A 26,511-nucleotide genomic window follows, 5' to 3' on the forward strand; every position below is an offset into this window, starting at 1 on the left:
AATAGTTTTTAGCTATGGTAAGCAACTGAAAATATTTAACTAGCAATTTTATTTCTATCATTACATTTTAATATATATTCTTCCATACTATATTTTGTTACTTGTTTCAAAGCTGCGTTGAGCCAAAATATCAAGTGAGATATATAGAAATGTGAGTGTATAGTACAGCTCATTTTTCAATTTTAATTGCTAAACATAGCTAAACATTTCTTCAGTCTAGGCTAGTAATTCATTTCTCACCATCCACATCACTTTCTTTCAAAAAAAACCAAAAACAAAACGAAACAAAAACCCAAGCCCTTCAATAACATGCTCAAATGGTTCGTTTAAACTATACCCCTCTGCAAAGAATACAGAGCAGCTCCCTAAACTATCCCTTTGATGACTTTATTATTTTAATGAGTGCCTTAGTTATCCAAAAGTCAGGTTTCCTTCAACAGTAATTATATTCACAGAAGCATTATGCTGGTAGAATATGGTATCAGATAAACAGAATGTACACATGAAGAATATTAATAAAGGAGGTATATTAGCTGGAGAGCGCCAGTGTGATGTAGTGCTTTGGGTGTTGGACTAGTACTCTGGAGATAAGGGTTCAATTCCTCACTCGAGCATAAAAACCCACTGGGTGCCTTGGGCAAGTCACATTCGCTCAGCTTTAGAAGATGGTAATGGCAAAACCCCTTTGAAGAAACTTGCCAAGAAAACCCTATAATAGAATAATTTTACCATAAGTCTTTCCTCATAGAGCATGGTTTCCAGACCCTTCGCCATTTTGGTCGCCCTCCTCTAAACATGCTCCAATTTGTCAACATCCTTTTTGAATTGTGGTGCCCAGAACTGGACACAGTATTCCAGATGAGGCTTGATCAAAGCAGCTGTAGCCCACTGTTGATTCATGTTCAACTTGTGGTCTACTAGAACTCCTTGATCCCTTTCACATGTAGTCTTGTCAAGCCACCCCCTCCCCAATATCTACGCATTTCATATTATTATTATTATTATTATTATTATTATTATTATTATTATTATTATTATTATTTTGCCTTAAGTGCAGTACCTTACATTTCTCAGTGTTGAAATTCATTTTGTTAGCTTTGGCCCAGCTTGCTAATCTATTAAGGTCATTTTGAATTTTGATCCTGTCCTCTGGTATATTAGCTAGTCCTCCTAATTTGGTGTCGTCTGCAAAATTTGATAATAGGTTCACCTTAGGGTCACCATAAATCAAAAATTACTTGGAGACACACTACAACAACAAAATTAGTTGGAACCCAAATTATGGACAAGTTTTACTGAAGTAGCAGGATTTAACTGATAGTCCAAACTATATAAATTTCACATTTATGTACTATTAATAAATCTCATTTCAATATCCTCTCCCAGCCAGTTTAAAACACTGGAAAACTAATAAGATGGGAAAACATGGGGTTGCAGGACACACACGATGACATATGGGCAGGGCTAATATAAAAGTGTTCAGTGCTGCACAGCTAATCAAGATAAGCATATCCCATAGATATGTGATTACACTAGATTTGTATAGCATAGAGAAATTTGGGCTTCCTATCTTTAAGCCATTAATTTCTTCACCTTGGATGGAAATCCAAAATGTAATGAGGTACCACTACTTCAGTTCAGTAAAGCCCAGGTTCAGACAATATTTTTGCTTATTTACACTTTTAAACTAGGTCTCAGGAGCATTTGGCCCTCCATATTTTTGAACAAGAACTCCCATGATCTCTTACCCGAGGCTATGCTAGGTGAGGTTAATGGATCCTTTAAGTCAGAAATCCGACAGGCCAAATTTCCTCACCTCTTTTTAAAACTCACATCAAGTTTTCAGGATAAAATATATAAATAAATGGAGCTGACATATATTTCCACTACATATACAGTACTCAGGCATTAAATGTCTACTGATGAACAGAATTTGATATGTTCAAAAAAGGATTAGGTTTTAATAAATTATTAGAAGAAAATAATATTGAGGGAAAATATGAAGGTATTACATGCATCTGAGGAAGTAGACTTAAGTCTATGAAAGCTCATGCTGCCAGCTCCTTTCTTTCAGTGAGTCTCAAAGATGCTACAAGATCGCTCGCTATATCTTGAATATTTTTTTATTTTAGTCATAATTTTATATACAGCATATACAGTATGTTCACCTCAGCCAGCTCACCTTAACTGAACATTCTAGAAGTCAGGGTTTTTTTTACCATCCCTTTTAAAAATCCAAGAGTTGTAACCTCACACCACAGGAAAAGATTGTTGTAGGGCAGCAATTGTAGAGTGATGACTAATTTGTCTTATGGCAAATATACAGAGAGACAATCTTGAGATATGTGAATCCCAGATTGTGAGGTGCTTTCAAGAAAGGAGATGAGGGAACAGCACTGGGCCTGGAAACATTGTTGTATAAATATAATATAGAGTGAATACATTCACATACCCCAGTATTTATAAAAAGACAGATAGCTGAGTTTTATATTAGCTGAAGCTTTTTTGAGCCAAGGTTCGATCGGAATAGATCACACTGCAATGGTCAAGGCAGAAATTAATAAAAACCTGGATCAGATTACTATAGATCAAAATGTTACAAAAACTACATAATAGATGCAACTGGTAAAAAACATCTCTAGCATTCATAGCCACCTGCTTTTCAGAAAGTTGTGTCAGGTCCAGAACTACTCTAAAGCTCTGCACCTGTTCAGATTTGGAATCTTTAATCCCAGTTAATCATAAGTGAGCCCCTACCAGAAACACTTCCAATTTGTCTGCATTCAGCTTCAGATCATATGCTCTTATCCATCAGACAATCACTTCGTAGGCTGCAGCTCCCAGGCATTGATTAAAGAAATCTGAATCTGCATACTGATACTGCCTACAAAACTAGAGCTGATCTTTTCAGGTCACTTATTGTAATAAAGACACTACATTAAGGCTAAGACAGAGTTTGGAATACTTTCCAATTCCCATATGGGCAATGTGGCTTCCCTAATCATCAGCCTCTGTGCCTGAATAGACCAGAGGAAGGGGAGAGAATTACTGGAAAATAAGACTTGACAGTTACATCCAAATAAATGTTTAAATATCAAAAAATTGATGAAAATATCCAAGAAGATGAGAGCTACACTGCCACCATGAATCAGAAGAAAAGAATGATCAACCAGCACAGGTAACAATAAACTGCCTGATAAACATACTTAAACAGATTAAGGAAACACCTATCATCAAGGATCATATTGAACAGCTCTAATATACATATTTAAACAATCAATTTTCTTAAATAGAAACAGTTGGCTATAGCCCTGCCACCAGTCACATCTTCCATAGAGAGACAGTTTCTTGAAAAATGAGAGAGGTATAGCCTTCTTTAAGCAAACCAGGGCCATGTTTGCTTCAATGAGGCATCCAGCATTTTGGTCAAACACTGCCCAAGTTTATCTCAGTTGACTTTAGCCATAACAGGAAAGTTTCAGATTACATATGGTGGCTTTCATAAATACCCAGTCTCCTGCCAACATTCTCAATACTAAGGAACTACGAGCATCAATATGAGCATGGAGAAGAGAAGACGGACATGTGCATGAAGGAGATAGATATTTTCTTTGGCTACAATAAAGTGAAACTAATGTGAAGATGACTATTTTGCTGATCATGCTCTGTAAAAGTATCTCTATTAGGAATTTGATATGGACCAGGAAGAGATGAGATTCAAGTGTGTAGTGAGTACTTTGGTCAGTTTTGGCAGATTAAAGGCCAAGTGCAAACTAGCCTGGGGCTATGAGATTGAATGAGCACAATGTGGACTACAAACAAAGCAATTAATCTTAATTATGAACCACAGTACAAACAATATTTTGGAGTCAATCAAAACACACACATGAATTAACCCCGTTAAAATCTTGGACTATAAACCAATGTAAAGAAAGAAGATGAACAAAAGGAGTAAGAATCCAAACAAGTGTTAAGGTGAGCTTTAATACATCCTGTGATTCTCAATGGACAGTGGAAATTTCTGCATCAGTCCACCATTTTGAAGTGTGAGATCCTAAACAGCAGAGGTGATTCCATTCACATTTTGGACCAAACCATAGTTTTATCTTCACAAATATACATATAAAAATAGTACGTGACACATTTATATAACAACAGTGTGGCTGACTTTTATCAAATGCTAAGTATTCTGGCACAGGAATGTGCTGTTTGAAGACCAACTTCCGGGAAGAAAAAAAAAAGAAAGAAAGAAAGAAAGAAAGAAAGAAAGAGGATTTTACACGGTTTCTACAATTCCTTAGGCTTTATTTACCCATGCAAGCAGTAACGTTTCAGAGCCACATTGCAGCACAGAGTGTGGACTGAGATCCTGAGGAGCCTCTCTCCAAAGGAACCAGACAGTAATTGTTGCCCTGGTGGCACAGTGTTTAAATGCTGGTACTGCAGCCACAAAGTTGTGAGTTTGATCCTAGGGGCTCCAAGGTTCACTCAGCTTTCTATCCTTTTGTAGGTCAGTAAAATTAATACCCAGCTTGCTGGGGACAATTGCCTACAGATTATAAACCACAGTGTTGAGTTCACTGATAAGCAGTTTAGAAATGAGCATGCTATTGCTATACAGTGGACCCATCAGTTTCTACAGGGGATCTATTTCCGTTCCGCCCACAGATACCAAATCTGCAAATGCTCAAGTTCCAAAGTAGTCAATGGTGGTGTGGCCACATGGCCGCACCACCATTGGGGACAATGGCACTTTGTCTGTCCCCCACACAAAGCCAGCCTCACCACTCTCAAAAAAGCAAGTGGCAATCTTTTCTTCCTCCTCTTCCCCCTCCTGTTGCTGCTGCCACAGCTCTTCCTCACTTTCCTCCCTCCTCCTCTTATCTCTCCCATCATTGCTGCCGTCATTCTTCTGCCTCCTTTCACTTGCCTCCTCCTCCTCCCTCTTCCCACTTCCGTTGCCACTGCCACAGCTCTTCCTTCTTTTCCTTCATCCTCTTCCTCCTTCCATTGCCGCTGTCGTAGCTCTTCCTCCATTTCCTCTTCCTGATCTTGTCCTCCTCCTCTTCCTCCACCATGGCCTCCCCCCCTGCGGACTTGCCATGCATGGGTACTCAAATCCATGGATAAGAAAGGCGGACTGTATTGCTATTCCTTCCCTGCTGCAGCACCCAGTGCCACCATGCGCACTATCCTGTAGGATTTTCCAATGTTCCTAAGCAAATTTGAAGGAATAAAAGGCCTTTAAGATGGGATATAAATGAAAAATGCATTCCCATTCCAAGGAATTTTTTAGACACTCAAAGAGACCTGCCCTAAGCAATAAATTTTATGAAGACTAGCTATTGCTTAGTCTAGGGCCTTAGGCTTTGTACATACAGTAGAAACAACAAAACAGTATGCATACAGTGATGTCCTTATTTCATCTTCCAAAATTCAGAAAGAGAGAGCACTTAACTGCATTAATTTATTGATCAAAGAGCATTCAGGAAAATGTGAAACACATGATTTCTATATTTTAATTTTCTATATTTTAATTTAATATAATAATTTTGACATTAAATGGATTATGTGCCATACAACAAGAATAAAATATCTCATCTGCAAAATGTGATCTGAAGGTGTATCTATCATTGTAAAGACAAGCATGTATCTGTCAACTGTAATGATCAAAATCAGCCTCCAGGGGACCCAATACAACCTAATTGCTAATGAATGTGAATTCTCCACCTCTCATAAGATAAGAGAGGCAAGCACAAACCAATAGATACAACATTAGGTCTTCTATTGCACTTCTCAGCCTTAACCATGGTGTTGTGTTTCTTAATCAGGGGAACACAAAATATTATATTTGATGCATTTGCAGTGTATTTGTGTGTCACAACATCTCCCTCCTCCAAGACCATCTAGCTGTACAGAATTCTGCTGTTTCCCAGAGGCACACTGCAGCTGCTGGCTGGGCTGTATTTCTTCGAACAACAAGAATGGGAGAGCTCACACTGCAAGCAGGGGAAGACAGTTGATATAAGCCAACTGAACGGAATTTAAGTGGTCATGTACAATATTTAGTTCCAAGGCCAATTTATTGTGAACTTAAATTGAATCAGGTGTTCTTATATTCTCTTCATATCAAGGAGGAAAAGAGCAAACTTATTTAAATGCAGTTATGAAAACATGAAGCAACAAAAAGAGTCCCTGAGTCATCAGCTATATATTCAATAGGAAACAGGGTAGGAGTGGTCAAGTTAACATTATGCCTGTTGGCCCAAATAAAAAATGTGACTGGCACCGTATAGAGAAGATTCAGTGGAAAGTCCTAATCTGCCATGTAGCTCCCAAAGAAAACATGATTCACACACCAAGAAAACAAAGAATTGTATTAAGCTCCTCAATGCACAAAATAACATTAGTTCTGATGCAAGAATGACCAACATAGTGGCCTTCTTATAACAAACCAATGGAAAATAGGTAAGTCTCATCAGCAGTTGATAAGCAGTGCACAATAATGTTTCAACAATGAATGGATTTCTGAAATCCTACCTTAAATTTGCTTTTGAAATCATGTACATTTTTAGTTATTTGTGTACTCATTTGTGTCCTTATGTTTGAATTATTTTATTAATTACTATGGTTATCTTTTATGGAATGTATTTTTCATACATATCCACTCATTATTACAATCAATAGAATCTGTTCAGACATAAACCCTACTGAATTCAATGGGACTTAGTCTCAGGAATACACAAGATGCATCCTAATTCTCCACCATCTAATTGCACATATTTCAAATATTTTTTAAAAGGCCAAATATCTACAGGCTTATTATCCTTTGATATAAACATGTGAAGACTCTAACTGTACAATCCACTAAGAAACTGAAGATTTCACTAAAACTGTGCATACCAAGCAGGACGAGATTTTTTTTTGCTATGTGCAGTTTTTGATGCTACATTGGTTGGATCTAGCCTTAAGTCAGAGTAGAACCACTAAGATCATATGGCTTAAGTTAGTCATGATTTTAAAGGATCTAGTCATAAAGGCATGATCTCTACAGGTAAGCAAGAACATGCCCTAATATAGTTCAAACATGATAATCTATAACACTGAAATATGCACTACCGGTAACTTTAAAAAATTTCCCATAAAACATGACGAAGCACACACTTTTAGAAACAGAGTAAGTGCAACATTTTAAAGAATTCACTAAAAGGCAAATTATATTTGAAATACTGACTGCTGCTTTAATTATCTAATAATCAATTCAAAAATGGTTTTACTTCCAATATAATTACAATGCTCTTCTGCTGATGCTTAAATAAAATTTCCATTTTTCCTGCACAGCAATGTATCAAAGGTGACCTAATTATTACATTAAAAAATGAATCTCACAAGGAAAAAAGGAACCACTACTTCATACATAATTTATTAAATTACTAACAGTATCCATGATTAAATAACTCTCAGAACCTCTTTTGAAGATTAAGTGAGAGGAGTTGGGTAGATGGTGAATATTGGCCTCTTCCATTTCTTTTTTTTTATTTAAAATTCCAATATTGGCTGTTTAAGGGGTGGCAACAGCTTTATTGTATGTCTGGGTGCAGCAGTGCAGCAGAAGCTCTCATCTCTATGCAGATTTTCTTTCAGTAAAGAAGCAAAAGCTGCTGCAGTAAACCGCAGAAATGCCAGGAACACACCATTCCACTAACAAAGGCACTGGGATTTTGCAGCATTTTCAGCAGGGAGTCTTCATGGCTTTACAATATCATGCCTGTTGTTCAAAAGCAAATTTTAACATTTCAAAATTACAGCAGTCCATTCTCTGCAATACCTTCCTCATCCTCCCCTTACAGCGCTAGTATTGTGGAGCTGTTAGATTCAAATCAAGGCATCTCCCCTCTGCTGCTTTGTGTCCTTTTCTCTGGCTGCTGCAACTGTGACAGGAGGGAGGAGGAGGAGAAGGGAGGATTTCAATGGGCTCAGTTCTCATTCCTCTAAGCAATGAATCTGATTCATTCTTTGTTGTCCTTTATCCGTTTCCTAAGATACAATTTCCCCCTCATTTCTATGTCCAGCCTTTAAAACAACCTTTTCTGTGGTACAAAAGCATCTTTTCTCCTACGACCTCTAAAACTCACCATCATCTCCTCTTGCCACTCCATCAAAACCATGGATCAGAACCCTAAGAATCTGTTCCTAGTTTTGTTCCATAGAAGCAGAAAGGGGAGAAGGCAGGGAGGGAGACACAGCCTGCATTTCCTACCATTGATCATGCCATAGTCAGACAGGGTAACATTGTCATCATAGATACTAATGCCCAGAGCTCATGTCTAACTAGAGTGCAACGTTAACATCCACCTACCCCATCTCCGACGCCGACTGCACCTCCATTCAGCCTTCAACACTCAGTACCTTCCTGGATTCAATGTCTGCACTAGAGACAGAGCTAATGCAGCCACATTCCAGTCACGTGTGCACCCAGCCCAACCCAGCCAGTGGCCCTGCTCACATCACAGAATGTAACACACTCTTGTTCACATCCACAGCTTCCTTTTCTCCTATCTACCCTGACTCTTGTCAATTTGCAATCTGGACACTCTAGCAAGAGGGAAGGGAGGGAATAACTTATCAATGAGAACAGGAAAGGACACAACCTTTACAGAGCAAAGAGGGAAAACAGAAAACAGAATAGGGTCAAAGGAAAAATAACAATGAAGGATAGAGGGGAGACATATCCAACATTGATTTCTCCCATATAAGTATAATCTCTTTGTACTGTGAACACACAGGGTTATTCACAAATTTATCAAGACTAACTTTTGCATATTATTATTATTATCACCATCATTAGTGGTAACAAAGAAACTTAATGATCACTAATTTCATTCAGATTTATTTTGCATTACTGATTGTAAAAACTGTCTAGTCTATTCCACATCAAACCACAGGATTTTCCTTTAGGATAGGTTGTTGCAAAAGATGGCCTTCAAGTCCTATCTTGACCTCTAAGTCTGTTCTCAGATAAAAACTGTACAAGATGGACATATTTTACAGCAGGAAAAATGTGTTGAGTTTACGGATATTTTCATTCCAAATAGATGTTCTAATCTACAGATGACAGATGACATATATATAACAATAGGTATAACATATATATAACAATAGGTGAGCCTCTTCAGTACCAGTTACACATGTATGTATGTCAGGTTTAACAAAAGAGTTTATCATTTCCTCCTCTGAAAAAGGCTTTGCATACACATGAACAATCTTCAGTCAAGATTATACAATAGCATTTCTGATTTAATAATAATGACTTTACACAGGGTGCTGCTTGTAGCGTTCATGGCAACAGCCACATCACATGCTCAATACATACATATAAACACAGCACCTTTCTAAGAAAACTGGGGCTGATGTAGACCTTCTAGGCATATTTATGAGACACTAAGCCCAGCGTAGTGTAGTGGTTTCAGTGTTGGACTAGCACTCTGAAGACCAGGGTTTGAATCCCTGCTCAGCAATAGAAGCCTACTGGGTGACCTTGGGCAAGTTACATACTCTCAGCCCCAGTGGAAGGCAAGAGCAACCCCCCCCCCCCAACAAATCTTGCCAAGAAAACCCCATGATATGTTTGTCTTAGGGAAGCCATAAATCACAAATGGCCTGAAGGCAAACAACAACAGCAACCAAAAAAAGCCCAATTTATCATTGTAGAACTTCTGGATAAACATGCATAGGGCTGCACTGCCAATTTTTACTTATATTTAAATTCATAGTAGCTATTATAGATCTAATAGGAAGGCAGCTACTCTAAAGACAGAAATGTGTCTGAGAAATCCTTTTGCCCAGAAACAGATCGAGGAGCAGTGATTAATGCCAACAGTCTGCATGGGTGGTAGGTTGCTATAATATATTGTACTGGCTGCAGACAAAAATCATGCAAGTATCCAAGTTATGTGCAGCTGCCTGCAGCTCAGCTGGCTTAAATAACTTCTTTTCATGTTATTATATTTTATATATACTACCTAACACTTTCATTCTTATATAGTAATTAAAACTGTCTGAGTAAGGGAAGAGTCACCATCCTTAAAAAAACAAAAGAGACTTAGAGCATTCACTCAAGTTTAGAAAATAAATTATCTGTAGAGTCATCTATTTCCCAGAAAGCTACCTCATAGTATGAAAGACAAATTTAGAATTGGATGTCCTTACACACAGTACAACATAGTTGTGTAGTTTTACAAATATCTGTAAGAATAAAAATACTGTACACTACAATCTGATTAAAGAATCCTAAAACAAATAACAGCTCAACACAGACATTCTGGGCAAAGTCATGTGTATAATAGCCAAAATTCTATATTTGTGTAGCATACATGTATGCTAACATATTTACATTGGATCCTACAGGTGCACTACTGACCTCCAAACTGACCTCTACAAACCAACCAAGAAAATCCAGCAAATGCTGCACTCAGCAAAGGACAAGAGAGACCTTCTCACAGCCTCAAGAGTTTACCACATGCCATGCAGGTGTGGACATGTCTACATAGGGATCACCAAATGTAGTGTTCAAAACACAAATCAAGGAACATGAGAGACACTGCAGACTGGGTCAGCCAGAAAAATCAGCAGTAGCAGAACACATTTTAAACCATCCTGGGCATAAATCCTATTTGAAAACATTGAAATTCTGGACCATGCCAACAACTATCAGGTCAAAATGCACAGAGAAGACAGTGAACTCCACAAACACCTGGATAATTTCAACAGGAAAGAAGAAACCCTTAAAGTAAACAAAGTTGGGCTACCAGCTCTGAAAAACACCAAAATAAAGACCCAGCCCATGCAAATGAAAAACATCCAGGGTCAGAGGGATTTCCCAGCAGACAATGGATCACTAATTAAATAGACACCCTGAGGCCTTGCTATTCAACAACAGACCAAGAGAGATTGTCATGTAAATCACTTCCTCTCAATCAAGGGTCACACAGTGTGTGCATATATATATATATACACACACACACCTCATTCCCATGCCAGCATTTTCTGAAGATGCCAGCCACAGAACATGGCCTCATAGCAAGAAAAACCCATAAAAAATTATGGATGCCGGATGTGAAAGCCTTCAGCTTCACAAAAGTCTACACCAGTGATGGTGAATCTTTTAGAGACTGAGTGCCCAAACTCAAAGGTGTTCACGTAGTGGGTGTCACCTGGTGCCAGGGGTGGGACTTCAGGGAGGTGGAACAGCAGAGGGTGAAATTTCACCTTCTTGGGGTAGGACTTCTGGAAGCGGAACTTCCACCCTCTTGGGGTAGGACTTCCTCCTCTTCCCCTCCTTATGCCCTCAAAAATGGCTTCACATGACATCTCTCGCATGCATGCCATAGGGTCACCACCTACAGCATTAACACAACCTCTGAGAAAGTGCAATGATTTCTGTATTGCCTATGAGGATTCCAGCATACACAATGTTCTTCTTCCTATCAATATGCACCTCAGGCAGTTCAGTTATGAAGACGTGTAGGCAGCCACTGAGAAAGTCTGAGCATTCCTGCCATGTGAATCGATCTTTAAAAAGCCCTGGTGGCGCAGTTATTAAATGCCTGTACTGCAGCCACTCACTCACAAACCATAACATTACAAGTTCAATACCAGCAAAAGGGCTCAAGCTCAACTCAGGCTTACATCCTTCTGAGGTCACTAAAATGAGTACCCAGATTGTTTGGGGCCGTTAGCTTACACTTTGTAAACCGCTTCGGGAGTGGCTTGAGTGCACCAATAAGCGGTACAGAAATGTACTTGTTATTGCTATTAAACATTATAGTTAAAATAAAACTGAAATATTTGCTTCAGAGAATTAGGTGGAATTTCTGAATCTACATTAGTACCACTATAAGTAAGATGCCCTGGTGCAAGGCATAACAAAGTATACATTGTTAAATGTGCCAAATAAGCTGTGCTTTAGCTACTGGAAATGCGGTGCAACATTATATATTTTTAAGGGATGAATCTCTGCCACTCCTTCATAAATACACCAATCTTGTTTAACGTGCAGATGACAACCTAATCATACCAAAAGCTACTGTATCAAATATCTGAAATCTTGATTACTTCCCTCCTTATTTCTGGGGATGCTCCAAGTAACAAGCATGTCATCTAAAGACAACAGTAGCTACCTGCCTCTGAAGGGGCATGAGAAATATGGTTACCACTAACGTTGTGTAGAAATATTATTGCCAGACAAAGTCATATCAGGAAATGAGGCCACTGCCATACCCATGCTCAGAAATTTATTTTACAGGTTCACATATTGTTTCTCTTTGTTACGCCACAGTTTTATTCAGCTGCTGCACAGAGCATATAAACTAAAAACGATGCATTCTGTTCAAAAAATCCATTTGACTAACTAGCCAAAAGCAAAAACCCTAGGATTCTGAAAATCAAGAATGCTCAGGGTGACATGGTTGCATTACAGCCACTAGGGCCTGGAACAGACGCCCCAAATGAAACAGCTTCCAGCCATTTTGGAGGTGTGTCGCTCAAACGGTGTATGCCTCCAAAGTGGCTCAGAGCCACACCTTTGGACCAAAGCAAAAAGGAGCCAGGATAATCTGGCTCCTAGCAGTACAGGTTGGATCCTGCAACTGCGGCCCACTTTGGGACCAGGCTATGTAGTCAGCGCAGTGCCAACCTTCTTGCAGTTGGAGCGGACCTAGGCCACTCCTTTACACCTATCTGCTTTGGCCCATAGTGAGGGGGATAGGAAAAAATGTAGTGTATACAGCGCAACCATGTCATACGCAGGCGCACTTTACGCGGCTTTCAGCATATGCTGAAATCTGCGTGTGGAGGAAGGAGCGGCGCATCCCATAGGGATGAATGGGGCATACGCGCTGCTGCACCACAGTATGCACGAGCCCCATTCATTGAAATGAGGCTTGACAATAGCCGTTATTTGTTTTATGCGGGGGAGTCCGGAACAGATCGCCTGCGTAATCAAAGGGTGCACTGTATACCTGTCTATAAGTCGAAAAAATTATGCCAAAAAACTGACCAAAATATCATAGGTTAACACATAAGTGGGTTAACATGGTAACACTGCTTATAAAAACGGTGTTGGGTCTTTGGGATTTATTTGCCATGGTGGGGAGACCAGAAGATGTCCTAAAAGAAGTGCCAACTACCCCTCTCCCTTCTGTGGCAGGGAAATCACAAAGAGCCACCATGGGAGGGGCTTCATTGGCACTTCTTTTACTAGTCTGTTCAGGGAGACCATCCTGTAAAGAAGCACTGCCCTCTTCCACAACTTTCCCTGTTTTGACAGTGAACTCTAAAATAGTTGCTGCTGCTGCTGCCATAGCAGAAATCTCCCTGCTGCTCTCTCTGCCTCTCAGTGCTCCTTGGGGCAAGTGCCAAAGAGAAGGAAGAAAACCTCTCCTTAACCCTTTCCTCTGCAAAACAAACAAACATATAAATAAATCTGAGCAAATCCCAAAGACTCCCCTACTGAGGCAGGAAGTGTGTGAGTGGAGGGTGCTGCCACTTCTTTTACAGGAGGCTGTCCCTGGACAGATGAAGCTGTTCCCTCTTCATTGCTTTTGCTGCAAGTGCATAACTGAGAGGAGTGCTGGAGAGGCTGAAGAAGATGATTTTGAGATGAAAGGAGGGAACAGCACTCAGTTCATGTTCTTCAGCATGTTGCTTCCCAATGGCATTCCAAGCAAACAGATGCTGGAGGTTGTATGCAGCTTGAGCCTGGTATAAATTAAAATAAGGTATGGTAGTGGGAAAGGAGACTGGGGAGTTTGCATAAATGATACTTGTCCTAGCAGGGGCAATTTGGGACAATATCCAATTAATGCATTTTTAAACTTTCTTTACAAGGTAGAGAGGATGCATGCCAAGATCGACTGAATGAAATCTCTCCACGGAGGAGGCTTACAACCCCCTGCATCCCTGTCTCCCCCACCTCTCTCTCCTGCTTTTCTTCTTGGCCTGACAGTTAATCCAACCAGTTCCACTGCTGGTGAAGGAAGTAGGAGATGAGAGCTAAGGCAAAGGCAGAAGCTCCTAAGGCCCAGCCCTCCTCTCCACCCTGCCTCACTGAACAATAGCAAGTACATTTCTATACCGTTTATCAATTCACTTAAGCACTCCCTAAGCAGTTTACAAAGTGTAAGCTAATTGCGCCCAACAATCTGGGTACTCACTTTAACGACCTTGGGAGGATGCAAGCCTGAGTTGAGCTTGAGCCCTTTTGCTGGTATTGAACTTGCAACCTTATGGTTTGTGAGTGAGTGGCTGCAGTAAAGGCATTTTACCACTGCGCCACCAGGGCTCATAGGAGCCAGGCCGATGACTGCACCTGGCTGCACTGTAGAAAGATCCAGCCAGATTAAGAGGGAAAAGGTAATGAGTCAGGATTTTCCATCCTGGTTAGGGAGGGAGAGGAACTGTACAGTGGAGTTGGAGGGAACACAAACAAGCCAAGGCAGTGCACCAGGGACTTTCCAAGCCAGGGCAAGGCAAGGCAGCTGAGTTGAGCTGAGCTAGCTGAGTAGTGGTGGAGGATGGCATTGCTGGCAGCTGCAAATGGATATGGGGGGCAGCAGCTCTATTTTTCCCACCTTCTCTTCCTCAGATGAAGAACTAAATAAGCAAGGAAACAGGAGAGAAGGGGAACTTGGCCAGCTGTGTGGCTTTTTCTTCTCCCTAAGGCAAGACGTAGAAGGAATCTGAGAGGTGGCAGAGAAACCAGAAGGAAGAACTTTAGCAGGGACATTCATGCCAATTAAATCAGCCAAGCTTGCTTACCAGAACTGCCTCCTGAGTGGCTGGCATGAACGAAAAGCTGTCTCAGCATGGAAAAGAAGGGGCTGCCCCTCTGCTCATTTTTTATATTGGCAGAAACCTAACACTGCCTGAGAGGCAAAATGACAGGAAGGGGGGAAGGGAGCAGTGGGAAGGGATGGAGCAATGGTTCTTTGGTGCTTCCCCACATCAAGCACCAAGAGGCAAGGCGAGCAGCAGGGATGCCTCGGCAGCAGTGGCTCTAATATTTCCACTCAAAGGAGCACCAAGCAACAAGGGAAGCAGTGGGAATGCAACATCAGTAGAACTCTCCACATCCACATATCATATTAAAATCCATAACTTTGGCCCCAAAACCTGCCCTTGACTTATACATAAGGTTAAATATATATGGTATACCTGGGATTGAGACTCTAAGTCCCAACCGTATCAGAAAGCTGGTTTCTAACCATCCAGCTTTTTCCTAAACAGGCTATCTATTTAGCTTTCTCCTACCGAATATTTGACATCCTAGCTTACCCATTCCACCCTGAAAATATGTCACTCTCCACCAGTCAAAAAGCTTGTAGAGTGTTTTAAGGAAAGGAAAATTTGCTTTTTAAGTTGACTGTCTGGATGAAAGGATGCAGAGGGCCATTTTCAATCTGTTTATTTTCCTGCTTCCTTCCCTTTGTGATTCTGCCTCTGCAAACTACCTCCATTCCCCAGGCCCCCTTGCAACTGGCTTTTCACCCTCATTCCCTTTTTTTAACATCAGAATTTTGTAAAGGATTGTGAAGGGAAGCTGCTACAGGGAAAGGGGAAACTAGAATAGTTTTTGAGACTGTCTTTTTAAATCAAATTTTAGTTCTTGTTGTGCTGGCACTTGCTAGACAATTAGTATCAAATTTTAATGCTCAGAAAGAAATCAGCAAAGGACTCAGCTTTATGGGTACTGAGGGCTTTCTAGGTGGACAGAGCAAAATGGTGGAAATCTGAGGGGAAATGCTTGAAGGTGGGTGTGTGGCAGCACAGATACTAAGATCAGCGCTCTCCAGAGGACTGTCTTGCAAGAATGCTTTCAATGGCCCTGCATTTAGTCTGCTGAAAACAGAGCATCGGTTTTTTTCCTTGCATTCAAATCAGTCTATGTTTAAGAATTATGATTTCAAATAGATGTACAGTATAAATGTTTATACAGTGCACCCGTGCCATATGCGGGCACCCTATACGCTTAAAGCCGCATGCTTACACTGAAAGCCACACGACAAGAAGGAAATGGGGTGAACTGCCGGCACGCCCCAACCCCATTAGTTTCAACGGGGCTCAAGCATACACAGAATTTGTCTTACACGGGGTGTGTGTGTCCAGAACGGATCCCCCGCATAGGACAAGGGCACATTGTACTTCAAATACCAAGCAGCCATTCATTTACACACTAATCAATCCACACATTTGACAATGCCACTGTAATTTGTTCTCATTTTCCCACAGAAACCCAAGTTTAACACATGAGGATCAAACCTTTACCTTGTAAAGAAAAAGATATTGGAAGCAATGTAAATCAGTGATAGCAAAATTGAAAAACAAGGGAAGAAAAGTTATCAATAATTCTTAGGTTTTTAAAAAGGTATGTCATCTTTCGGCTGTTGAGGGAGAGAACAGGCTGGCCCAGCGTCATCAGGGGCTAGCCTGAAGACAGAGTGCCCTCCTCCCATAACTGTCATCTTTCGGCATTGAAGGAGAGAACAGGCTGGCCCCAGCGTCATCAGGGGGTAGCCTGAAGACAGAGTGCTCTCCCTCCATAACTGTCATCTTTCGGCCGTTGAAGGAGAGAACATGGCCCAGCGTCATCAGGGGCTAGCCTGAAGACAGAGTGCCCTCCCTCCATAACTGTCATCTTGCGGCTGTTGAGGGAGAGAACAGGCCGGCCCAGCGTCATCAGGGGCTAGCCTGAAGACAGAGTGCTCTCCCTCCATAACTGTCATCTTTCGGCCATTGAAAGAGAGAACAGGCTGGCCCAGCGTCATCAGGGGCTAGCCTGAAGACAGAGTGCCCTCCCTCCATAACTGTCATCTTGCGGCTGTTGAGGGAGAGAACAGGCTGGCCCAGCGTCATCAGGGGCTAGCCTGAAGATACAGTGTATCTTAATGTGTATTTTATCCATAATTGTAATGTTTTATTAGTTTTATATATCTATTGTAGATTTTTTCTTGTACTGTTTTATAATTTTCTTGTACACCGCTATGATCTATTTGGAATAGCGGTTTATAAATAAAATGTATTATTATTATTATTATTATTATTATTATTATTATTATTATTATGTTGGAGAGGGTGAGCTTTTTAACTAGTTTTCAACAGTTTTTAACTATTTTTTACTTTAAAAATCAAAAGAAAAATAATCTTGAAGGCAGGAATATTTTCCTCATTTTGACTTTATTTTTTCAGAAAGTATGGAATGCAATGCACTTCCAAACAGCAATCTATGACCCACATATTTAAATAATGTTTGAATATATGACTTATGTAACACAGGAAGGTAAAAATGTATTCCTTTCAGCCTTCTTTACTTCAGTAGATGCTCAAATATTAGGCTACCTCTGCTTTGCAATAGCAAGCAATTTGAGAAGAACAGCTATTTATTTATTGCTTCACACAAAAATACAGTAATATGGCTCAATTAACACAATGCAAAAGAATATTAAAACCAGGCCAAATCAATATATATGCTTAGAATGAACTCAGGAATATTACATTCTTCCTCTTAATGACATTCTTCAACTCACTTTAATAAAAAAATATATATGATATTTTCCATGTTTTTTAAATACATAAGCAAACCAAGGTTGGGGAGAGGAGAAAGGGGTAAAAGACATGTAAATCATTCAACTTCAAAAATGGATAGAAACCATATCAGTTCATAATGACAAAGCAAGGATAAGAAATATTTTGGCATATACGCTCATACATGCAGTACAGACATCACAATAAGTGTCCAAGATAAACTGATGGAAATAAGTTATGTATTCCACCATGTACAGAGTGACATGGTGATTCACTGAACAACAGATGGTAGATACTTGTCCTTCCAGTTTGGGATTAACAGAACGGCAGAAATGAATCTTGTGAGTCCTTGCAGTTGCAAAAAGATGACAAGGACTTTCAAGTCCCACTTCCACCAGTCTGATAATCTCCAGATTGCAGGAGTATAGTTTTAAGTACACAAATATCTGCATATTTTATTAATTTTTCTAAATAAAGTTAATCTGTAAGATACCTTCCAGCCAAAATAGTGCCATCACAGACCACACTGACATCACATGATCCAGTGAAGCACTGTCAGCACCACTGTGTCAGCATTCAACTGAACCTGCCAGGTTCTTCTCAGAACGGTATTGAAGTATCCAGTAGATATAAATCGCTGTTTCTGTTGAATCATGGTTTTAAAGTACATACACATATACCAGCTAGGGCAGCGTTCCACTGGTGTCCATATGAAGAACATTCCAGAGCTAGTTCCTCCTCAAATTTTAATATCTAGTTTACTACAGTCCAACAACTGCTTATACACAGCTGTTGTAGGTTTCACTGTTTGTGGAAACAACAGTAAGGCAAAATGCCAAGAAACCTAAGATTGATGGAGTATAGTAAGATATAAGATACATTTTAGCTAGAGGTTCTGGCAATATAAATAGATAACTGATATTTAAAACTGCAGCTCTTGAAATTATAGGAATTCCTCTTCCGACACTTAGTTTATTTGCAATATGGATCTCCAAGTTAATATTTTCAAAATAAGCTCTATCATTTTAGTTTCATGTTTGTGTTACACCATGAAGTTAACTGAGCAAGAGTATAACATTCAGTAGAAAATTGGCAAGTCTCTACATATCACACCTCCCTAATTGGTGATATAATGGGAAAGACCATTCCACTTGTCATGCATATTTTATATTTTAATTTCATCTATTTGGAAAGGACCGTCAATTAAGTTTATTCCAAAACTGTCAATCACTGTATGGAGGAGCTTTTGTAAAAGAAATACTTTTGTATAAGAAACAACTTACAGTATAACTTATAAGAAGTAACTGACTATGAAAATGAAAGGAAAAACAAAAATCTGAAAACTCCTATAAAATTTTTGAGAAGATGTGAATATATTAGGAAAATCATTGAGAATACAAATTACAAGTGACAAAATATGTATTAGTTTTTCCCAAATGACCATATTAAAGTATGTCCAGATTTCCAAGTTAAGTGATATTTGTCTCAATAAATTTAAATTCTGTTTAATCATTTGTGAAGTTTTCAAAGAGACACCATGATAGCCTGATCTAATATAAAAAGAAAAAGATAGGGAGGGAATAATTTAGTCAGACCTTTAAGAATGATTTACTTTAGCATGAGCTTTTGTGGATTTTAATCCTTCAGATACACTGAATGCATCTGAGGAAATGAACAGAAATCCATGAAAGCTCATGCTAAAAAACCTTCATCTTAAAGATGCCACTAGATTCCTTCTTCCTTGCCTTTTCATTTTATCATTTGTGAAGTGCCTCTACAGAGCAGCTCCACTACTGAGTTATGTCTCTATAGATGCAGCTTTCCTAATATTTGTTTCTGCCCTACAAGTACCAGCAGAATTACTAATCAGAAAATAAATTATGGTTGCACCAGAGCATTAGTTTGGATTTTGACCTAGGGTTTCCAGCCATGTCATTTTGTACACGACGTTCCATATTTGGGGGCTGAAAATCCTGTCCCATATATTAATTTTATGAGTTCCAGCATGGAAGTTATGGGCTACTTTTAAAACAACATGTTTATCTTTTTACTAGGTTCTTCCAGGGCCAAGATCATGGATATCTCTGTGTTATCTGTCTCTACATGCCAAAGGCTATAAGAATAAACCAATTTTTGGGAGGGACAACCTTGTCTCCTGTTTTTGTTTAAAAAGGGGGGAGAGGACTGACCATAACATTGATAATTACTTTATTTAAAGTTTACACAAACTGTGGAAGTGTAGACAGCTTTCAGACCCAGAACAATGTAGTAACAAAGTACAGTAATAATTTGGGAAGACCAGGGTTTGAATCTCTGCTTGGCCATGGAAACCCACTGGTTGACTTTGGGCAACTGGCACTATGTCAGCTTAAGAGGAAGGCAATGGCAAGTCTGAACAAATCTTGGCAAAAAAAACCCCTATGATAGAATTGCCTTAGGGTCACCATAAGTCAGAAAAACTTGAAGGCATACAACAACAAAGACAACTTCCTCCCATCTCTGCAATACAAGCTGTGTATATGCATACTACTGTGAATATGTAGTTCCTTTAAAAGACAGACTGGATTCAAACTTAGGGAATTCTATTGATTCCAATAGATCTACAGTTAATAATATTAGCTCCCAATGATTTCAGCGAGCCTGTTCTGAATACACATAAATCTGGATTCAACCTATTATATTTAGCTCTTCACTTTAGCTGTTAAGCACATAGATATATTACCTAGATAAATTAAAATATATTAAAATAATTTTAAAAACCAATTAACATATTTTATAACAGTTAGGAACTACAAAAATAAAGCTGATCTGAATCTTTATTATTGTATATATTTGCCAAGTTAATGTCATATTACTGAAGATTTTGTGAACCAAACTAAGCTTCTGTTTAAAAAGTCAAGACATTTTGTTCCCGAGTAAAACTGAGAGCAGTATAAAGACAGTCATGTACAAAAATCTACTTTTTCATGCAAATAAAGCAGTACACAAATCCGCTGCTAAAGAGAATGACAAGAACTCCTTTCCCATTCAGCTCACCCTTTTCAATTTACTGCACTTGAAACATTTTTGGGAGAAAGCTTGACAAACCAAGACCGGTTCTCAAGGTCGAACAATAACATTTAATTAGTGGGCTGTCACTTGAACTGGCATCCAAACTTTTGTGAAATACTCTATTCCATACTAATTTAACATTCTACAAGTCTAACTAATAAACTAATAGAAAACCAGTTTTTAGGATGCGCAATGGAAACGAAGAACTGATGGTGTTAGTGCAAAGAAATTCAAACATACATATTTTGGTTCTGCTAAAACATGCACAACACCTGGTCAAATGCTCTATTTTTCTATGGAAATTTTTCTACAGTACAAACACATACATACATTTATCTTTAGTTATCTGGTCTGTTGCACTGAAATGAACCATGTTAGATGGGTTAAATATAACATGGTTCATTTCAGTGCAACAGACCAGATATAGGATGTGAACTTATAGCTATTCTCCTAAGGAGACAAGTACTGACAAACCCTAGTGCTCAGAAGAACAGATTAACAATTGAATGCAATGCTAAGCTTGTTTCTACCTCTCAAAATCTCTTGCTTCTCAATCAATCACAAGTACAAATATTCAGGACAAAATGTCATATGTTGCCTGTGCACACAGACTCACAAATGTCCTTTTGTTAAACAGAATCTTCAGCTAGTTGTACCGAGTCAGATTTTGCTCAACTTGAAGCGCAACTGATAAACAGTCCAGACAGTGAGTGAAGCTGAAGCTTTTACCTCAGAAAAAAGCAAAGTCCAACTGTTGATATAAGATTTAAAAGGCATATCTCTCTTTAGATTCTGTATGTTTCCTTTAAACATAGTATCATTTAAGGTGAACTCGTCTTTTGTCAAATGTAAGGGAGATATATGCTGCTCTCTATACATTATTACAAATATTCCAATTTTAAAATATCCACATAGCCACTGGAATGTGTTTGAATGTAAACATTTTTAAACCATAAGTGCTCATCAGGCAACATTGTTAGGAGCACTCAAAAAATTACCAGTTCTGCTGCCAAAGGCCCAAATACAGACAATATCACTTTCTTATCTCAGTTCTAGAAGTATACATGTAGAACTACAGTAATACCAAGTCTGGTTCTTGAAAGCAGTAATGTTAGACACCTCACAGAAGACAAGGAGTGGCTCACAAGTTCTCATTTCCCATGGAGCTCCAAAAAGATTAGAGGCAGCATAAGAGAACTTTCAGTTTGCATATCCTACATCTTTCAGATGAAGCAGTGTAAACAGCCTGTACCTAAAGATCCTCTAAACAATGAGGCTGATACTGACTCAACAACGCAATTTGACATTCATAAGTTGAAAGCACACACAGCATCTTCTATCAGAAGAATACCACATCTGCAGCCAAATAAATGCCCTTATTGCAAGGATCAAACAGGATACCGTATATACTTGACTATAAGTTGATTTCACTTATAAGTCGAGAGTAGGCTTTGGGGCCAAAATTATGGATTTTGACATGACCCCTAGATAAGTCAAGGCTAAAACTTAGGGACACGAATCAAGGATCTAATGGATGAAGAAAAGAAAAACAATACCAAAAAAACTTCAAAAATTCCAGCACGCATGTTTGTGCTCAAACTAAAGTTTCTAATTAATATTATTAATCAATATTAATAAATATTAATTAATTAGTATTTAATTAAAACCTATCTGTGGTCCAAAGATATTTAGCCTATTTTAATTTTGGCCCCTACCTATTGCCAAGTTGTGAAGGTCTGTGCTAAAGCCTGGACAGATGAGCGAATAGAGTGGGAAGTCAGTGCTTCCAGGACAGATTACACTCTTGCCTTTCACCAAGAGATGTTCCTTTTTAAAATAAGAGTTAAAGTACAGTACTTATATTGACCCATGGATAAGTTGACTCAGGGTTTTGGGGTCAATTTTTTTTACTAAACTTTCCAGACTTATACATGTATACAGTAGATATTAATGCTCTGAACATAATAAATGGAATTATAATTTTGACCCATACAAGTACTTTTAATGAGTACTCTCAATTCTGATGAACTTTCAGATGGCTTCTTAATGTAATTAATGTAAATATACCAGAACATGTTTTCATGAGCAGACAATGTATCGGATTTTTTTGATGAGCAGTTAGAAGGACTGCAATTAAATTAATAAACTACACAACACTATCTCAAAGGTATTTTGGCAGCAGTAATTATGGCAAAATGTTTTAAAATGATATTACAATTATTATATTCATTTATGTCCCAATTTTTCCCCAGTTTGGGACTCAAGGCAGCTTACAACAGATAAAAAACACAGCTAAATATTCACAAATTACAAGAGTTAAAAAGTTATTGTTAAGATGTCCTGGGCCTTGTACAATCACTCCTCAAGGTCTGTTGCAGAAATAAAGGCAGGGAGTAACCTCCCTGACAAGGGAATTCCAGAGCCTGGGGGCAGCCAATGAGAAAGACCTCTCTCGTGTTACCACCAAATGTACACATGAGGAAAAAGTCGCCCGAGAAGTTCTCAAAATATATGTAGCTTCATATGAGAGAACATAGACCTTCAAACAACCTGGACTTGAGCCATATAGGGCTTTATAGGCCATAACCAGCACTTTGATTCATGTACAGAAACTGATCAAAAGCCATTGGAGCTGTTGCAACAAGGAAATTGTGTGTTCCCTGTAACCAGCCCCAGTTAACAGTCAGGCCACAGCACTTTTTACCTGCCTCTTCAAAGGCAATCCCGCATAGAGCACATTACAAAAATCCAACCAGAATGCAAGGCATGTGTCACCATGGCCAGATCTGGCATCTCAAGGAACAAGCGAGGCTGGCACACAAGCCTTAACTGTGCAAATGCACTCCTGGCCGTTGCCAAAAACTAGCTTCCAGGCTCTGGGTTGCCACCAGAGAACACCCAAGCTGTGGACCTGCATTTTCAGAGATGTAACCCTATATAGCATAGGTTGAACTGCTATCCGCTGCTTTCAACTGACCAGGAGCACCTCCATCTTGTCTAGACCGTGTCCATTTGTTCACACTCATCAAGTCCATTACTGATGACAAGTCCTGTTAAGGACTGGAACAGCTTCCTTGAATTGTGGTGGAAAGGAGTAACAGACCTGGCCATAATTCACATACCAATGGCATCAAACCTCCAAACTCTGGACATCGTCTCCATGAAGTTTCTATTTCACAATGTTTTTTAATGAAATCTTAGTGTTGATAAATAAATATGACAAATAATACTATCCAGTTAAAATGTTTCTTTCTTTCCTCTGTCCTGAAATGCACAACAGAAATTGGAGGTTGGGGTGCTTGTATACAGTTGGGAAGGGAGCACGTGGACCTCCAACTGTTGTTCAACTCAGCCAGTACTAGCAACAGTCATGGGTGGTGTGAGCTGTAGTCTATCAACAAATGGAGGGACATAATTCCCTACTACAGGTTGAGCTTCCCTTACCTGGAGTCCCAAAATCCAAAATACTCCAAAATCCAAAATTGTTCACATGGGTGGTTTAGACAATGACACCTTTACTTTCTGATGGTTCAGTATACAAAACTTTGTTTCATGCAGAACATTATTAAAAAATATTGTGTATAAAATTACCTTCAGGCTATGTGTATAACTATAAGGTGTATACAAAATATAAATGAATTTCATGTTTAGACTTGGGTCCCATTTCCAAGATCTGATTATGTACATGCCAATATTCCAAAATCCAAATCCCAAAACACTTCTGGTCCCAAGCATTTCAGATAAGGGACACTCAATCTGCACTGATATATGGCAACCCTAATGAAATATTTTGGTTTGGTTATTAGAATAATTAAATGACTGAAAGGAAGCTCATGGAAAATAAGTCTCTCCCCCACCCCAATAGTTTATTGAAGCCGATTCCACAGGAGGAGGTGACTGTCTTGACTACTGTGGAATGGAAATAACTGCCTGCATTAATCTGAAGGCTCCCACAATTCTTCAGAAAACCTCTTCAGCTGATAAGCAGCTACAAGGGATGAAGAGAACCAATGAAGGACTTACTCATAAGTAGATACATACAAAACTTCACTGTTAACTTCTCAATCAACAGTAATCATCATCAATGACTCTTTTGGTGCTGGAGATGTAGCTATAGTAACAGAAAATACTGTACTATGGTGTAACACCTAAGGCCTGAATTATATACTTAATCCCAACAGGCATATTTTGCTTGACTATGGTGCATTAAGTGGCTCCCAAGTGTACTGGAAAATTTATTGCAAACTGAAGCTTTTCTGTTTTGCAGAATACTATGCTGAATTAAAGAGCCATATACATTTTAATTTAACTTGGAAGCTCTAACAGTGGTTCTAGAAATGTATCATCCTTTAATGTTCCATTTATTATTATTATTATTATTATTATTATTATTATTATTAAAATGTGAGCTAGCACAAGGAGTAAGTAACACATGGGGAGGAGAACAAGCATTTCTTCAGGTCAAGCCACAAGGGGTCACACATCTGTGCTGAATGTGGGTAGCAGGGCTAATACTGAAAGAAAACTGTTATACATTATCCACACTATCTTAACTGAGCAGCCGTCTGCTTTAATTGTTCAGGTAACTGACTGATTCCATTCTATTTGCATCCTGCCTTTCTTCTAATGAGTTCAAGGTAGCTTACAGAGCTTCCTTTTTCCTGCTTTATCCTAACTGTGAAAGGCAGGTCAAGGTGAAATGGAGTGATTGGTCCAAGGTCACAGAATAATTTTAATTGCTCAGTATGAACTATAACCCAGATTTCTCGAATCCCTGCCCAATACTTCTCAATCAGCTGAGCAGCACAGGCCTGGATAATAGGAAAGTGGTGTTTAAATGTTCTCTTCTCTCTAACACATTGCTCAGCTGATTGAATCACAAGTCAGCAGTGGTTCCAAATAGAGCTCCACTTCAAGGTATTCCTGGCACCCTCACAAAGCAGGCCTTTCTTGCCTCCACTGGAAAGGGTAAGAGAATCCTTTGGGAACCATTATTTTCCGATGTCTTAGGTCAGTAATTCCCAACAATGCTATCTTCTCTCTCCCCTCAACTTTCCCCAGGAGTGGGCTTCAGAGAGGGAGAAGTGACTTGGCAAGCCACATGGGGCGGCCCAGCTAGCAATATGCAGACCATGGGCCAGAGGTTCTTCAAAACCATTACATGTAGCAGCGTGCACACACCACATATACAGAATAAATATCCACCAGTATTTTTGCCCCTCTCTTTGCAATACATGGGTCTTTCTTTAGACTAGTACTCGATGGAGCAAACCTTTCTCATATCCTTGGCTTGGGCATTTTCCATACAGAAATTCATTCAAATCTTCTCTAAGGGCTCCTACTTTCAAAGGCTGAGGTCTTGGAGATCTTTTCTTTTACATATGGGAAGAGAACCTTCTCAGCTCTCTTCCATATATGAATTTCTAGACAAGACTCATACAGCTCCAACTCTTGAACTGAATTAATGATCTTAGGAAATTCCTAATTTAAAAACACATTATAGCTTTAATCTGGTGGAAGTAAACTAAAGCAGGCACAAATGGCAGTTTTTTGTTATTAGAAATTGGACAATGGGGACCACTTTCTTCCAAGAAAGTAAGGACAGGAAAAGACTGTACAAACAATTTGGAGTGTATTTTTAGCAGCAGCCCTACAGACAGACAAGGCTCATGACATCTCAAACTACAAGTCACAGTAGCACCAGTATAGTAAAAAAAATAGTGTGGAACTATGTCTGAATTCTAGAAGTTCCCTTATCTGAGTAAAAGGCAGCACAGAAAGAGTGTGAATATGACAGGGAAGGGGCACGGAAGAAGAAAGCAAAAAAGAAACACTGACAAATATGGAGATGCTGACAAAGAGAAAATGAAATACAGTAAA

At 39.1% G+C, this 26,511-nt stretch overlaps 1 protein-coding gene across 4 annotated transcripts in view; it reads right to left on the reverse strand.

Moving 5' to 3' along the window:
* The window catches only part of APC (APC regulator of WNT signaling pathway), a 126,049-nt gene that overhangs the window by 92,125 nt on the left and 7,413 nt on the right, over positions 1–26,511 (reverse strand). Inside the window, exon 1 of one of the 4 annotated variants that reach the window (XM_042449101.1) lies at positions 8,360–8,439. The exons of 2 other annotated variants lie outside the window; for them this stretch is intronic. The gene's annotated coding sequence lies outside the window, so the exon portion shown is untranslated. Of the gene's footprint in view, positions 1–8,359; positions 8,440–26,511 lie in introns of those variants that run through there. One more of the 4 variants, XM_042449103.1, reaches the window with a different exon arrangement.

This window comes from Sceloporus undulatus, chromosome 2, assembly GCF_019175285.1.
Source record: "Sceloporus undulatus isolate JIND9_A2432 ecotype Alabama chromosome 2, SceUnd_v1.1, whole genome shotgun sequence".
In the NCBI taxonomy this organism is placed as follows: Eukaryota; Metazoa; Chordata; class Lepidosauria; order Squamata; family Phrynosomatidae; genus Sceloporus; species Sceloporus undulatus.